This window comes from Amia ocellicauda, chromosome 3 (assembly GCF_036373705.1).
Source record: "Amia ocellicauda isolate fAmiCal2 chromosome 3, fAmiCal2.hap1, whole genome shotgun sequence".
Classification (NCBI taxonomy): domain Eukaryota; kingdom Metazoa; phylum Chordata; class Actinopteri; order Amiiformes; family Amiidae; genus Amia; species Amia ocellicauda.
Genome location: NC_089852.1, coordinates 40,053,392 through 40,070,643, shown reverse-complemented (window position 1 = coordinate 40,070,643; position 17,252 = coordinate 40,053,392).

Here is a 17,252-nt window from a genome sequence, read left to right as displayed (position 1 = left end):
GGTGAACTTTAAGTATTCCTCACTTTTGTTCCTACTCATGCTGAGTTTGTGGTGTTCACCATAAAGCAGGCTTGTGAGAGAAATAAAAATCCACAGTATTGACTAACTTAACTTGGCTAAACTTACTCTTTTATTGTAGAAGCCATAGCAACCAGAGTCTGCTTTGACATTTAACACACTTATTTACTTCTGAAATGTTTGACTAGCAGTACACTGACAGTTAAAAGAAACGCAAACAGAAACATTTACGTGAGGATTCAACAAAGAAATGTAAAAGATGCAACGCTGAATATTGCATTGTATTTGGGAGTTCGGTTGAAATGACAGTCAATCATCATAAAAGAAACAGATACTGCACATCTATACATATATGCAAAATATCGTGCTTGGCGACAGGAACAACCAAGTCAGAAAACCAGTTTAATTAAAACAATTTTATTCTCCAGCTGTGCTAATTTTATGAACCACATGATGCCTGTCAGTGTCTTGCTGCCAGAAGGTTATCAAAAAGGTTATCAGTTGATTGTAATAGCAGAACATTCAATAGTCTTCTGAAATCAATATAAAAATTAACGTTTAATTTACATACTTTTCAGGAAATAATATTGCAGTTCACATCTGGCATTCATAATTTATTTTAAGTGACAAAGCTTGTACTATCAAGGTCACTATACGCTTTCACAGACAACTCAGGCTATAGTCTATATGCTTTGCAGTTTAAATAAAAAAGTATTCTCTGATATGAATCTTCCTTTATTTCCAACAGCTGTGTTAATATATTTATTTGAGCACTGTGTTGAACTGCAGATTACACTTTTAACTTTGTTTTATTTGAGATTTGTAAATCCTCCAGGACGCCAGAAGTCTGAGAACAGATTTGTTAAGACTGAATTGTCAGGATTGAAATACAGAATGTAGCACTGTCTCACACCCTCTTCATATTGTGTCACTCAGGAATGCTAACCTAGATCAATCATATCGCATTATAATGTATTTCTATGCCTCACAAAAGTGAATTTCTTTTAGCAATTTCCTTTTTGAGGGGAGATGTTTTATCGGTAAGAGATGGATGACCCAAGAGAACCCGATCATAGGAGATATAGAGGATATAGGTTGCACTGTGAACACCAGGAGACCTTAGTAGCCCAAACCACAGACACCTACCTCTACCAGACCCAGGCATTCATAAGCTGTTCATGTTATTTAATAACCGCTGTGGATTAAAGGTAGAGAAGCAAGGAAATTACTTGAAAGTAAATCTTACAGGGGCGCTTATCATTTAAAAGCATAGAATTAACCAAAAACATCTCTTGGCTGTTTAGTTTTCTCTTGAGATAGAAATAATGTACTTGTAACCAATCTATTTATGGATCTGATAAATGTATATGCAAATTGGAAAACATGAGAGAAACCTTAGACAATGTGTTGCAAGGTTGGATTGCTAAATACATGACTTTCCCGTGTGTTTTTGCTTGGGAATTGAATATTTCTTTCTTATTACCTTTTTCACAATTAGAAATATGCTGCTTGAATAAAATAAAATGGGTGAACTTCCCCTCTGGCAGTGATGCTCTCATAATTAGCCTGAAGTTTCGCAATGTTAGTGATGCTCTGCATAGGTAATTAGGGAATTAGCAAAGTAAATAAAAAAGTAATGACAGTCAAGTGCAGTATTGACTGAACTGTGAATTTTTCAAATTAACTGTCTTTTTATGTGCTTCATACAAATTATAAGAAAAAATAAAAGCTGAAAAGCTGGTGTCTAGCTGTAATTGGTGGTTAAAAAAAAAGATTTATTATGGGTGTTCAGATTGGCAGCTCATTAGTGTCTATTTCTAAATATTCATGGCACACAAAGTAGGTTAAAATATAATTTTTATTACAGTCAAATAAAACAAAAGAAACTTTAAAGATGCTAATGCATTTATTTCTCATGAATAGATCGCTTTATAGTTGCACATATAATTCAGCAATACAATAATTACATTATATATATATATATATATATATATATATATATATATAATGTAAAGTAAGAGAAAGTCATTAACATAGGTAAACACATAAATACATAATTGGTTTAACAACATTTCATGGGTTTTCTAAAACAGCTCTCATTATAGATTTTATGGTGGCTTTCAACATACTTTAGTTATTAATTAACATGCCTCAATTTTTTGGGGCACAACAACAGATTTATGCTGTTTCACGTATAATTAGATTGTGTTTACATAACATCCTCGCTTCTTCAGAATTGGAATACCCTTCAGACAAAGGAGATCACACATGTTCATAGCATCGAGTACGCTCGGTCTCGGTGCTGAGGAAAGAGGCAGAAATGCAGCAGGTGCTTTAATTATGTCGTGGAATGCACTTTGCTACCTTTGAAATCTGACAGGTATGGCCGAGTCACATTTGCATTCTTGTTTTGTCAGTCAGGTTAATTTTAGATGAGCCTCTATCCACATTTTCAGCTGGTTACTAAGCAACAAGAGATCATTTTGAGCTAGACTGGACATTTCAAAGGAGAAGGAACATGGGAAAGCAAGGAAGATGTACAGTCATCTGTGTATGGCCATCTACAAAATTACTTTTTTGTGTGTGTTAACGACCAATTTAGATTGGCAGTAGGTGGTTAATTGGCACCACCTGAGTCCACTGTCTGGTTGTTGAGATTGCTGATCTGTCCCTGATTCTTTTAAGGCACACACTCACTTTGTGGGGCGATCTTGACCCATTTACGAGATGACAGGGGAGACGTATTAAGCTGCTTGAGTAATAAAAAGAAATCGTACTCAGTGCACTGCAATCAGCCTTGTGCTTTTTCTGAAAAGCATGTGTGCTTTTGAAGTCTGACATTTGGATTTCAAGTCTACAATTTCCTTATCAACAACTAGCCAACTGGAGTCCTCGTACCATAGCAGTGCCTGATTATCCGCTAGATCTGTAAAACAATCAAGTAAATGAGCTTTGTCTTTCATTTCCCACTGAAATGTGACTTATTTTCGTTTTGACAGTTCTTAATGTCCCCAGGTCTCATTAGAGACTGTTAGGAGCTGATCTTGTGTTTAATGTTTGAGCTCATTTTCATATGCAATCCATGTTTCTTACTCAACCGTTAAAGGATCATGTAAGAACATATGTATGGTTGGTGTAGTGATGGTTTGCTTTTTAATTCCTTTTATATCAATCTATCCATCTTTCTGTCTATGACAATAATGTTATGACTTTTTTCTTTTACATGCTGTGCCTTTAAATATTGTATAAACACAATGTGATAACTTAAATTATTGTATGAATGTCATGCTTTGGGGCACCATCAATAATCTGTTGACTCCCAAAGAGATGCATATAGTAGTGAAGGAAAAAGCTGGTTCCCAAATAAAATAAGTACTTATCTGTTCATTAATTCATTTATTCATTCAGTGTTATACATTCCTTTGGTATTCCTACAACGACTCAGTGACCATGTCCACTGACAAGAAGATAATTGCTTCTGTTTGTTTGTGTAATTCAATCAGAACTCCGTATATGAAGTCAGAAGCGTCCATTAGTGTGATTCAGACATTACCAAAGCACTCTGCAGACGCCTCTATTCCATCTGTACAGGAGCTCACAGCTATCATACATTTTGATAGTCAGGATGTTATGGAATATGTCTGCAAATGTCAAGGGTGATTTCATTAAGAACAACCGAATGCACAGTCAAGTCTTTAAAGTCTGGAAAACTCTGAAGATGTGTTCCATTGTAAGTGTTCTGAAACCAGCATTGCAAATGTCTAGTCAATCTTCAGTATTTGACAGCTACTGCTATATTAAGCTTCACTGCACAACTGTAAGAAAAGCTAGAGATGACAAAAAGTCACTCATAATTCCTGTGGAGTCTGCGGGGGCCACACTGCACTGCCTTTGGTTGCAAGTCTTTTCCAAATTGGCATTCAGCTGAAATCCACCTAATTAATAAATCGAAGTATTTTTTACGTCTCCAGACAATTGAGCTGCTGTGTTATATTTTAGATTAACTTTTTTGACAGTAATTTTAATAACCACAATTGATTAATGATGCAGCAGCCTCAACAAGTGTAATGTTTAACAGTAGGAAGCTGATTGCATAATAAGGTTTGCAGGTTCCGAAAAAGCTAATTACAATTGCATTGCGTTTCATAGTAAGCCGTTAACTAGCATTACAGTAATTTACTTACACTTAATGGCATTCTGTCCTGAAATATATTGTACTAAATCAAATTTCCCAAATGGAAATGTTCACGATAATGATTACAGGAAACAACTAGTCAAATTCACCTTGGAAACATTCATTGTACAAGGTGTTCCTCTTAAGTTTAATTATGTAAGTGTTTTCATACAATCTCATTCCTTTCAAAATGAATTTCATGTGTTTTCAAATAATCTGTTTTCATAAGGTTTTGGCTCAGAAAACAATAATGATAATTGGAATGGAAATTCTAATATTAGGGACAGACAGTTCCTGCAGGTATTATAAGGGCAATGACCTGAAAAAAAGGTTAATGTGACCAATTATGTAAATAATGAGTTCAATTAAGTAGTTCTGATGTGGACGAATGACCAAATGCTCTTATGGGCCCATAGTGCTGGAATCACCCGTTCCAGCATAAGATGAATAAATAGATTGAGACTAAAATGCAAACATAAGGGATGTTCCAGTCATGCACACAGCCCTAATGCTTGAAATGTGTTTGTTCTTGTGCTTGTTTGTTTGTTTGTTTGTTTGTTTGTTTGTCAGTTATTTTGTTTGGTTTTATTTTTTTCTCCTGTGTGATTTGATCAAGAGTAAACAGAGAACACCGAACACTCGGAGAACTGCAGAGGTCACGCTTTAATGGTGATGAAATGAAGTGATTGGTAAATGCACTTATATCGATCATGTCACGACTGCACTCGTGCGCAACAAAACGCACACAGAGCTGAAGTGCAATCAAGTGGTGCAGGCTGCAAACGTTACACATAGTGGCTTAATCGGGAAGATGCATTGAAAAACATGTGGCATTAGTTACAGTTAAGGCTGCAGATATATGGCTTTGAGAGAGATAAAACAGTCTTGCTACACATGTGTGCTGAACCAGTATAGAAACCAAAAGGTTGTCCTACTTCAATACAGACTGTAAACTGGTTTAGTAGAGCATTGGTCAGTGGAGTACTGTGTCACTGCACAATGCTTATCAACCACTTGAGACACTGAGCATGAAATGCATGTGTAGCAAATTTCACTGTTTTACAGGACAGAGCGCTCCTGCATAAACAGTTGGTTTGGGATGAAATCAGCCCTCTCATCTCACAAAGGCAAGTCTCGCTCAGACTTTTAATTTGCCAAGGTTATCAAGAAAAGCAGCATTGCATGAGGTAGCGCTCGGCATTAATGCATTTTTTAATCTCTCCTTCTGTAACTCATGACCTTCTAATTGTAGAAACCTATCCCTGATACACTCTTTTATCTGTGGGAATTAAAAACGAATAAGTTATCTGCAAGCTGATAAGGTCTTCCTGCAGTGTTTCTTCTCCCCTCATTAATAATAAAAGCCCTTGGAAATCCCATAATAGCGGTGAGAATGATTAGGGCCAAGAGCACACCCGTAGCAAACACAACATACACAATCTGCTCCACAAGGGATCCTCCGCTCTGCCCCTCAGTGATTTCAAGTGTTGAACTAAATGTCAAACCTGCTAGGAGTAAATTTTGCCTTTCAATCAATCTTCAAGTCCACATGAATTTCCAAATGCCTGGATTGCTGGAAGAGCTTGTCAAACATCCTTTTGTTTATAAAAGAGAATGCTAAAACAAAATCTATACCAGGGATGGATTTATACAGTGCCGTGCGAAGAATAATATTCAAATGCCACCTTTATTTATTTGATATAATATAAAGGTGTTGCTTCAAGTACACTTCATGTTTTTATGATCACATTACCCTTAGTCAAAGAGGAATGCCTCTGTTTCTCAGCATCAAACAAATACTCCATAACTTTTCTCACCTACTTAGGTTTTATCATCTTCTGTTTCAGCATGGCCACATCGATGTCATGCTTTTTTCTACTTCTCCTCTCACTGCACTGCACAGCTCTCGTAAAAGATTTGTTCTGTTTAGCATAACTGTTTAACGAACGGAACATTATAGTGCAACCAACAAAAAAATAACATAAGAGGGAATGTGCTCCATAAAAGCTGCCTCACTGATTATCAGAACCTCAAGGGCATCACACAGCTTGCAATAGGAAAATTAGGCAAACAAATATCAAGCTGGGCTGTAAATTACTTTAAAATGTTGTTTAGTAATAAAATAATTTACGTCACATTGGAGCTCATGCACATGGCTCGTAAGCATCCCCAGATAGCGGTGCAATTTAGGTCTATGCTATGAAATGCAATTGTATTCACAAGACGTAATTGACTAGTAGCGTTTGATGAAGGTGTTGGTCCTAGGACAGAAAGACTAGAGCTGGGGACTTTTGCTCAATTCAAAATCTTGTTCCATGTTTCATCTCTGATATGAACAATGGTAAAGTCAAGGGAGTCTTTTTTGATTCACAGAGTTAATTAGGCAAGAAATTAACTTATTTTAACCATATCAAGACACCCTACACATAAAAACTTAAATTATCTATTAAATAAGTAATATAAGTAATGAAAACATTATAGAGTATGACCCAATAGATGCCCCCAGAGATGCAATATTGTTTATTAGTTACTGTATTTGTTTGATTGATAGTTGATCATTACATTTTTGTTGGGGTGTGTGTGTACATCTGTAAGGTCATTTGTTTATTTATATTTTCAGCCCTTAGGCAAGTTTACAAGGCAGGTCTGAGTTGCGGTACAGTTCATTTGTTTTTGCTGAGTCCATTTCTTGGTATTGATTTTTGATGTGGGCAATCCATTGCCAGGAGCCTCGGTTATTTGCAGCTGACAGCATTTGCTTTTGTTTGTTTATTCCAGTGAGCTGTTCGTGTCTCTCTCCTCTTTTCTCTCTCTTACTCTCTCTCCCTTTTGCCTCAAAACTTAGAGCTGTGATAAGGCTGGTAGTTCAAGAGATTATTTTTTTCAGATGATCTGGCTTGATTTTCTTTCTCCTGACTGTCAGGCCCTTCAGGTTGGTATAAACACGATTGGTCTCCTGACCCCTGTGGTTCAGCTGTCTTCTCTAACCTCCATTCCCAATGGATTAGCCCTCTAGTTGTGATGATATTGGTCACTGATGCAGTCTTCTAATGAAAGAAGATGTATCTACAGGAAATCTTCCCCCTGTGGAAGCAGAGCCAGCACATCAGCGCTTTTTCTGGTTTAATAACCAACTTTATCTGTACATGTCAAGTGCAGTACCTGTTGGAACGGTGCAGTATTTCAACTCTGAAATATCATATTATAGAATATTTAGCCACTGTTCTAGAATTGCTAGGTTCCTCTTAAGTCTGACCTTAATTTAGGTATTATGAAGCTTTGTTGAAACATAAAAGATGTAATATAATTAGATTAATTGGCATGAGTGGATATTTCTCTCTATTTCTCTCAATATACTGTACACATAGATATTAAATCAATGAAAGCCTTAAGATATAGTTCACAAAGCAGATGTAAAATGGTCATGTCCAAATTATTCTTCAATAGTCAGTTTATAGGAAACGTTTATGCACTGTTCATATATTCAGATTAAGACAAATAAAGTCAAGAATGGTTCATGCACATTCGCATATATGTAACTGTATCTCATGAATGTTCTCGGGTAATGATTTGCAACAACAACCCAATTTTACATTCCCAATGTTTAGAATTCCCATCTAAAATGATACTGTTCTCCCTCTGTAATTCATGTTAAGAGCTTATATGTTCGGCAGTTATATGCCTCTCATATTGAAAACACTGATTTGTCTGACTCACGGTTTGATTGCAACTGTTATCTTAGCAGTCTGTGGTTATTTTAATATGAAAGACTCTTTGTGAAGTCCTTTAAAGAGTGGACCAAAATAGAACATATTAAACTAAAGGGTGGAAAATAGTTACTTTAACAGATTACTTATTTCACTTTGCAAATTAATGGAAATTAATGCAGTCTCTTATTTGACTTTTGAAGACTGTTATTTGCTAAATAATTTGTTTTAAATGTTTTGTTTACAAACCAATATCAAAATAATGTGTAAATACAAAACAGATAGTGTCGTGATTAGGTTTATATGAAGCATAATTCATTTAGTCACAAGGTTAATCAGCCAGCAACAGAAAATGTATAGATGGTTAAACTACAGGTTAATGCTTCCAGGTTATCTATTTTCTATTTTAATACTACCAATTTTCTTTCTTATTTTGTGAAGTGTCAGAAAATTGATTTATGACACGTTACCTTTTACATACAACTTTAAAGATCATAGTCCATAAAAAAAAAAAAATAGAGGTGATACTGCCAACCTCTTTCGTTCATCCTATACAAAAACATCTGTGTGCCCTATTGTTAGTTACAATTTCATAGTCTACTTGTACAGTGAGATGTGACTGACATTTTTGTATGTACAGTAGGCTGATACTGACAGCATTTCACTTGTTTAGCCTCCTGTTCCTTTGACACTGGAAACAGATTTCTCTAGAAATAGACACTCCCTAAAGCTCACTTGGCTAATTTTAGAAGGGTGCATTTCAGAATGCTTTATCGGATCACTGCATGGGTTTCGATTTTCAACCATCACTCAAACATCAACAATTTCATGCCACATTATTAATCTGGGATGGCCCAAATTAAATGTCAGATGTAGCTTGCAGTAGGGTATGCGTCTGTATCCACTTTTAATGAGTACGGGCCTGTGGCTAAAATAGATGAATTATACCTCCAGAAGAGAGCTACAATCCGAACGCTGTTATAAATCATTAAATGCCTCTTAACCTATCAAATGATGGGTCTTTTAGATTTCTGGACTATTTTTATTTGGTAAACTGGTAAGTGCATGTTTTGGTGAGGATGGAACAGTAGTCTGTCACAGTGAGTTTTATTCAAGAATAATTTCACAACCTGTAGAATAGCATCCAAGTCGTGGGCAGATCTTTTGATGTGGTGATAAAAATAAGCATCTAAGGGTTGAACAGCTGATTTATCCATTTACTTTGTGCTGCAGAACCGTGCCTGTTGTGTAATTCAGTGGGTCAGAAACCTGCTTAAGTGTAGTCACATGACAGTAGATATGGGATTACAGGGGGAACCTTCAGGCTAAAATATAGCACAGTTCTACCAAGAAAAAGTAAATGATTTTATTTATTTATACAAAAGGGAAGCCCCAGGGAATTAAAAAATAACAATAATAATGAAAGAACACAACTGGATCTATATTCTTGGCAACCACCCAGGATGGCATGAAAACATTGCCACCCAACTATTTTTGCATCTATATATGCTTTAATATTTAACACAAACTCCCAGTGAATTAGTTTGCCACTTGACTTTGATTTGGCTTGAATTTTGTTTTGCCATTTTCCTTTAGGTATACAGAAAATGAATCATTATCATTAAAGAGCAAAACATAAGCAGCACTGTGTTATCTTTGATTGTCTATGTGTTCATTCATTAGGTAGGAAACAAAAGTCAGAATATGGTTTGAAAAAGTGTCCCTCTCATTAAGTCACAGGGAACACAAAGAGCATGGGAATGTATCACAGAAAATGCCCTCCCATTAGCAATGGGTCCCCATGACATTATATCCCAATTACTTAGTGGAGATTATTTAAGAATTATGTATGTACTGTATACCTATTATACTTTAAACTAATTATTTTTTTCTTTGTTTTTATGGGACAAATTGTCATGATGTCTGAAACATCATGGGAGAGAATTTTCCCAGAGATGCATTATCTATTATGTCTTTACGAGCAAGACACCCTTACCAGAGTGACCATTGTGTTTTAATAAATAATTATTAAACAATTAGAGATGGAAGTGCAACTAATAGACGAAAATGGACATGAATGCAAAGGAATCAATTTCTGTGAAAATGTTGTCTGCTTAACTAGAATGATTTTGAATGACTGACATCATATACAAATCTGCCTGAAAACCATTAGGAATTTAGATTTGCTTTTAAACTAGACTTGAATCAGAGAACGATTCACAGTGTACACAAATGTAATAATGGATAGGTCTTAGTAGATGTTCTGTGACCTATAAAGTATATGTAGCACTGAGTGACAGAAAAGAATTTAAAAAAAAAAGAAATCTCTTCACTAGACTTTGACAAGGTCATTGATGATGGAACTTCATAACTTCATAAATGTCTGTCGGGAGACTAGACTGATGTGACAAAAGATAAAATACTTTAAACTGACTGCAGCTGTATGTATATTTATAGCTCCACCGCAGAGTATATGTATATATCATTACAAGCTTTAACCTCTAGGGTATATATTTTTCTGTTTCTCCATTAGGCTATAGCTTTTAATTAATGTTGTGATTCACAAAAATAATGCTTGTTGCACATTAAGGTATTCAACTTAGTCTGTTTGGAAGGATATATTTTAAAATGTAAATATGGTATAAGTTAATGTACTGTAGAATGAAATGTACTTTGCTGTGTTATTTTCTCCTTATTTGTCTATGATATGTGTATGAAGTATGAATTAAGACATTAATTAGAGCATATTTTAATACCTGAGACATGTCTGTAGCTTATAACAGAGTTTGGTCCTTTTGTTTTAAACATTGACGTCTACTGTATGTGACTCGAATTATTAGATTCTATTTGGGGGTTTTTTGGTTTGGTTTTTACAGGAAAGTGTTGGAAAAGTTGGGACCAGCTGAAACATCACTACTCATTGTAATAAAACTTCTGTTTATCTTCTCATGGACTTTTTCCATCAATATTTATGATGACTTGTGATAGTGAAAATAGTGTGGGATCCCACTGTGTTGATTCAGCAAACTACTTTCATTGTAAGAAAAAACAGTAATCATCAAAGCACCGGATATTATTATTATCTTTGGCAAAGGTTATTTTAGGTCTCATCTGTTGAACAGCTTTGCAATTTGATGCATCAAATTATAATTCACCTTGTGTCTGGCCCAACTCTTATTTAACATGCCCCGTGTTTTATGTATGTTGTGGGGGACATAAATATGGGGTGGAGGATGAGTGATGCATTAAATCATTTTTCAACAAGGGCAAAGGAGTCATGCACTAGAGATGGTGTTGTGATCATGCATGCATTTAGGGATAAAAAAGAAAAGACATCTATTGACATGTGCTGGCATCTGTAATGCATTCTGTGAATACAACTAATTACGTTTTTGTTTTGTTTTGGATTGTAGCTGGTACATTAGAATGTCATTTTTGGAATAATTCAAGCAGCAGCATCTGTCACCGTTTTCAGATCAGGATATTGTACCTGAAGAAAAAGAAACGCATCCCTTTTTCACAATTCCAGCCATGCTGTTAAAGGGAAACACATCGCCCATGCCAAACACATTATGATGTTACAAAACAACAGCCAAGGTTATTGCTGGTCTAGTTTTAGAACGTGCATTGCCGTGGACAAAATAGATAAGCATGTTGAACAGACATGACAACATGACTTCTGTTCGGGACATCAAGGTGAGTTTAAGGTTCCTTCCTGTTGTTCTAAAGTGCAAGTGATTGTAAAACCAGGCCTGGGTTAAGTAAGATATTGTCATCTCTACAGAGTGCACATATGATTTATGGATTTGTGTATCCATAAAGAAATAGTATTAAATAACCAGTCTCTTGCATAATCAGCCTCACTCGAAGTAATCTTCTTCTGTAGATCTTCATTAATCTTACAGACAGTGGCTAATCACGTTCCTGTACCAGAACTTGCCTGCATATTTCACCTTGCTCAGATTATTAAAATCCATTTTTCACATTAACAGCCATGTGTGTGAGCTTAGGTTCAATCCACTGGCTGTACATTCCCTGAACCCGTCATTTTCAAAAGCACCATATCTGTCAAGAATCAAATGGCAAGCCACCTGAGTTTGACTGCCTGTATCACATACCATCCACACTGACGTGTTTAAAGAATATGAAGGATGGGAGAGAGTGACACTCAACATTTTTAGCAATTATAAACGTATTATCCCACATGCTAAGGTGATAAGGTCCCAGAGCATATACTGGTTGCGATTTTCTGTTTCATTCTTCTCTCTGGCATCACTTCAATGGGGTTGAGATCAGCAGATGGACGATACGAGGGCTTCAAATGAAAAACCTGTCAATCTTCTCTGATTTGAGCCTTTATGTCTTGTTTAGTCTGGCAGTGTGTGTTTAGGGTAATTTCAATGTTGGAAAACAAACCCTTCACCCACAAGTCATCTTTCTTGAAGGATCCTTGATATGGCGCCATTAGATGGAATGATATGACATCTTTACAAATGCGCCCTTTTGTTTATACAGATGAATGTAAACCAAATGAATGCAAAACATGTCCTTTATTTTGTCCTCCTTTTGAAAACATGAATACATGCTTATACAAGACAAATGTTTATGATTATTTCTGAGTTTTCTTTATGTAAGAGTCTCCCTTTTGCTTTATGACAATCTGTGTGCTCATATATTCCTTTGCCTGCTGCATGTCATCCAGACGTGTTTTCCATGGTTAACATAGTCAGTATTTCCTTGCATTGTGTAGTTAATGAAAACAATAATACTAGTATCAGGGAAGTACAATAAATAAAAAATGGACTTAGTGCTCAACACAAAGCAAAACTGTCCGGTGATCATTATAATAGTTGTTAATTAATCTGTCTGAAACATTTGGACCCTGATTTAAAAAAATTCCTTGTCTTGACCAGTCTGTCTTCAATAAGGACCATAGACTTTGGTCAGTGTTTTAAATAAACCCCAGGGGGCTTTACATTAAGTTGTATATGTATATGTTGAATGGCTTGTTTGAAATGTATGGATTGAAAACATTACCATAAGAAGACAACTGGAATTAATCTTCTGATTTGTACAAGATGTGTATTTATTAAATTCTCTACAGACATCTGATCACTCACGAAAGCTGAAACTGAACAGCAGCATCCCAAAGGACTACATAAAAGGTCTCGTTTTATTTTTGTAATGCTCTGCTTTGAAGTGATCCATAAGTGACATTAAAAACAAACAAAAACAAACACAAAACATTAGAATCTGACTCTTTTTTTTCCCACTTGCTCCTGCTAGATGGAAAACCAAGAATGCTCTACTTGATTTTTTTGTGTAACCCCATGTGATCATTGCAACATTTTCATTGCTTTTAAAACACAAAGATATGCATGAAATAAACTGCAATCCATAGTATAAACTGTGAATTTGTTAAAATAATATTTTTGCTGGACAAATGGCAAAAGCAGCAGCACCAGAATGGATTATTATATTTGATTCCCAGGCCTTTATTGAGTGAGTACGGCTGTCATTTGTGGTACATTCCTTTTATAAATAAGGAGAATGGTGGAGGGCTGATAAATATTTGCAATTTAAATACTACTAATACATGGATTCAGTCGGGTGTTGCTGAGATTGTTTAACTGTGTTTTTATTGGATGGCTGAACTTCCTCAGAAAATCATCTATCACCTCCCCACCTCCCAAAAAAACCCACTATCCAGAGGTCATTTTGTGAATGAGAACATTCACAAGAATCCCTGTTTTCCACATGGATTAGGTTGCTTTGATTTTTCCACCAAAGAGTACACGATCTAAAAGCAGTGGACCAAATCACTATCCAGATCTAATTTACAGTATACCGGGCCGGTAATACATTTACATCAGCCTTCCTGACCGGTCAAATGTTCAGCCAAGGCTTGATAGTGAGGTGAAGAAAATCTAGTTACACGTAATTTTCTGAAGATATCCAGATCCCACACCTGCTGCTGTTGTTTAAATGAGGGTGTAAGCCAGGAAGCTTTTAAAGAAGAATTAATGATCTTGTACTACTCTCTCTCTCTCTCTCTCTCTCCAACCCTCCCTTCCTCTCTCTCTCTGTCTCTCTCTCTTGCTCATTAAAGCTCTTCTGGCACACAGAAATACCCATTCTATATTTTATTAAGCCTTACAACAATTAAAAATAAGTAAATTAACAGCCTTCTTTACATTAATAGCTTTTTTTTTTCTCTGTGGTGACTGCCAGAGGTAGGTATTTCCCTAAAGGATCTCAATTATATCCTGGATTTTGTTATTCTTTATTTTATTAAGCTGTATCACACAGTTAGAAACAAACACATGGGAACCCCTGGGTTTGGACTTGAAGGTTTCATCAGATTTAGTTTTTCCATCCCTCTCAGCCTTAATTGCTTTCCGTGTTAGTTCCTATTCAGTTTTCTGTGATGTTTGCTTATCTAAACAATGCAATCAAAACATTTGCAGTTGCTGCCTGGATGTGCCACTTCTGCAGGTTATGTGCAAATCAACTGTTATAAATAATAATACTATGAAAGCATGCATTATAAATGATTGTATACTGTACATCTGTATGTATGTACATAGAAACCCAGAGGTGATCTGTTTGCCTATTGATGCACTATATATGGTGACATGTTTGGTATTCATAATCCTAAAGATGTTTTTCTTATGAGTTAATAACCTCAGTATCTTTATTTTTTATGTATTGCTCTAACCACTGTTTAACCTATAGTAAAATATCTATAGGGACCATACATAACACAATCAAAACAAACGTATGATTTACACTGTAGCAAAAGGCTGCACTTGTTTTATAAATCAACTTGAGATTAGTCATTTTGATCTGCACTCTTGTAGCTCCTACCTGGTACAGAATCTGAGTGCTGGATTGTGGGATTACTGGAACACTTTCAAAGGCATTGCTGGAAGATATCCAACCCTCAGACACAAAAGGTCTTGCCTGGTCAGTGTCCTGGGGCTTTTTCCTTTTGACCAAAATGGTTGATCTCATCTCACTATGCAGAGGCAGGTTGGCACTATGCAAAGCCCTTTCCCACTCATGTAGTGACGAAGTTGTGTACGGTTTCAGAATAAACAAGTACTCTTTCTGAACTGCTGTCTATTTACTTGTATTTAGTCTCTGTATGTGTGTTGTCTGTCAATTAGTTCGTATGTATTTTATTTTTTTAAATGAAGAAAGTAGTTAAGTCAGTTTTGGAATTTTGTATTATGAATGACGTTGATTTATTTGTAGGGAACTTCAAGCGGAGTGGAGAATGATAAATGAGATGCTGGTGCCGAAATAGAATTGTGTCCATAGTGCTCAGGAAATCATATTTCAAACTTGTTTTCAGATGCCATCATGTGAAAAGCATCTGACACACTTTTCTCCGTAGCGTATTATTTTTATATACTTGGATAAAAATTACCACGGTTTGAAACTTCTTTGCGAGTTTTATTTCTTTATTTCTTTATTTATTTACTGATCTATCTACTTACTTATGTATTCAGTTTCGACCTTTACACATTCCTATCCTTAAAAGACAGGGGTCAATAACTGAATTTGAATGTCTTTTGCTTTGGACGTATTCTGAAAGTCAAGAGAAATTACAGTTGATCAAGTTATGCAATGAAGTGTAATGAAGTATTTTCACGTTGGAACACAATGTAGAGAACGGGACTCATCATAGATATTAACTCAACTGTGGGGAAAAAATATAATGTTTGTCCTGAGTAACTTTGGTATTGTGTGCCAGCAGATGTTATGTAGGAACTCATCTTAAACAATAATAAGAACATCTTTGTTTAACATCATGCATTGCTAATACATATTACCTACTCTTGTCTCTTGAATGTGTAGAACTGAAACCATTGCCTCCCATATACGAGTGGAATAATTCTTTTTTTACACATTGCTTTTACCCTATCTCCATGAACCTTTATTGTGTACCATCTAATATGGATAGAAGCTTCAAACGCTCTACACTTAATTGGATCAGACATGGGAAATATGTCTTTAAAAGGAAATTTGAAGAAACACTGTAGATCTGAAGGAAAAGAGACGCACATTCATAGTAAAGAGAGCTTGCTATTAGGCTTTGCTTAAGGCTCTGCTTACTATTTCATCTGCCTTAGTGTTTATTTTTATCTGTAAGTAATGTATGTAATAGAGAGTATGTAACAGTCCCACCATTATTCTTGTACTAGCACACAAAGAACTATATACTGTACAACATATTTTGGAACAGTTGTTTCCCCAGACTTCCCAAAAATCCCAACGCATCACAGATGGTGCTCATAGGTTTAGGTTAATGATATTTTTCTCTTTTTGTTGGCCTAAAAAGCACTATTAGCTAAGCCTCTGCATGGCACACTGATCCCTTGCTCTTTTATAATATGTCTTTCCCCGCTGTGTTAAATACACACAGACAGCTGTGAATCAGGATCACAATCGACAGCGGTGACAGAGAAGTCTCACTATCGCTGCAGACGTCAACATTTCATATTTAGTGTGTCAAGCATCTGTATTTATTAATTTTATATTAATGTTTATGTCCAGGCATTAGTACAGGGAGTTAATGTCTGCACAGTTGGAAAGACATCACAGACAGATTTATTGTAGGTCCTTTTTACTGAGCTTTCATTACTTATAATGATCATAATACTAAATACATAAAAAAGCATGAATGAAAACAAATCACACACGAGATTTCAAACATTTGCATATATCTGTAACTTCAAGAACAAACCACACACACACCTTTTATTGTCTTTGTTAAGAACATGTGCTGTGCAGCTGGTTCATAATCAGTTCTTTGTTCAGTGTGCAACTTACCAAGAATGAGAGGCGGAGAGAAGAGAAGGAAGTGGTTGTCCTTTTGAAAAAGGCTGAATTAAGCCTTTTCTGTTGATAGTTTTGTTCTACATCACTTGGTACATGTCCCTCTATCATTATTGTGATTGATTCCCAGCAGCAGTGGATTGGTTTAAAAGATTGATTTGTTGCAGATGGAAATCTGCAGGGTTTCGGTTTGACACATCAGCACACTGTCCTCATTAAACGCAGCTATTGACAGCCTAAGAATGGTTGATTTTGCCCAAAGCAGCTGAATCCTGCTGTGAGGTAGTGGGAGAATACAGTTGTTAATGGAGGGTAGATAAAAACATGAAAATTAAAACCAGCAATGAAAAAGCAATATACAGCAAGATAAGAAATAAAATACAACAACAAAAACAAGCTGTCTAATGGCATGTATGTAATTGCAGAAACAGGAATATAAATGTTGCATAATTTTCCTCCGTCTTAGCTTTATCATTAGTATCATCTCCATAATAATTTAAGAAAAGCTT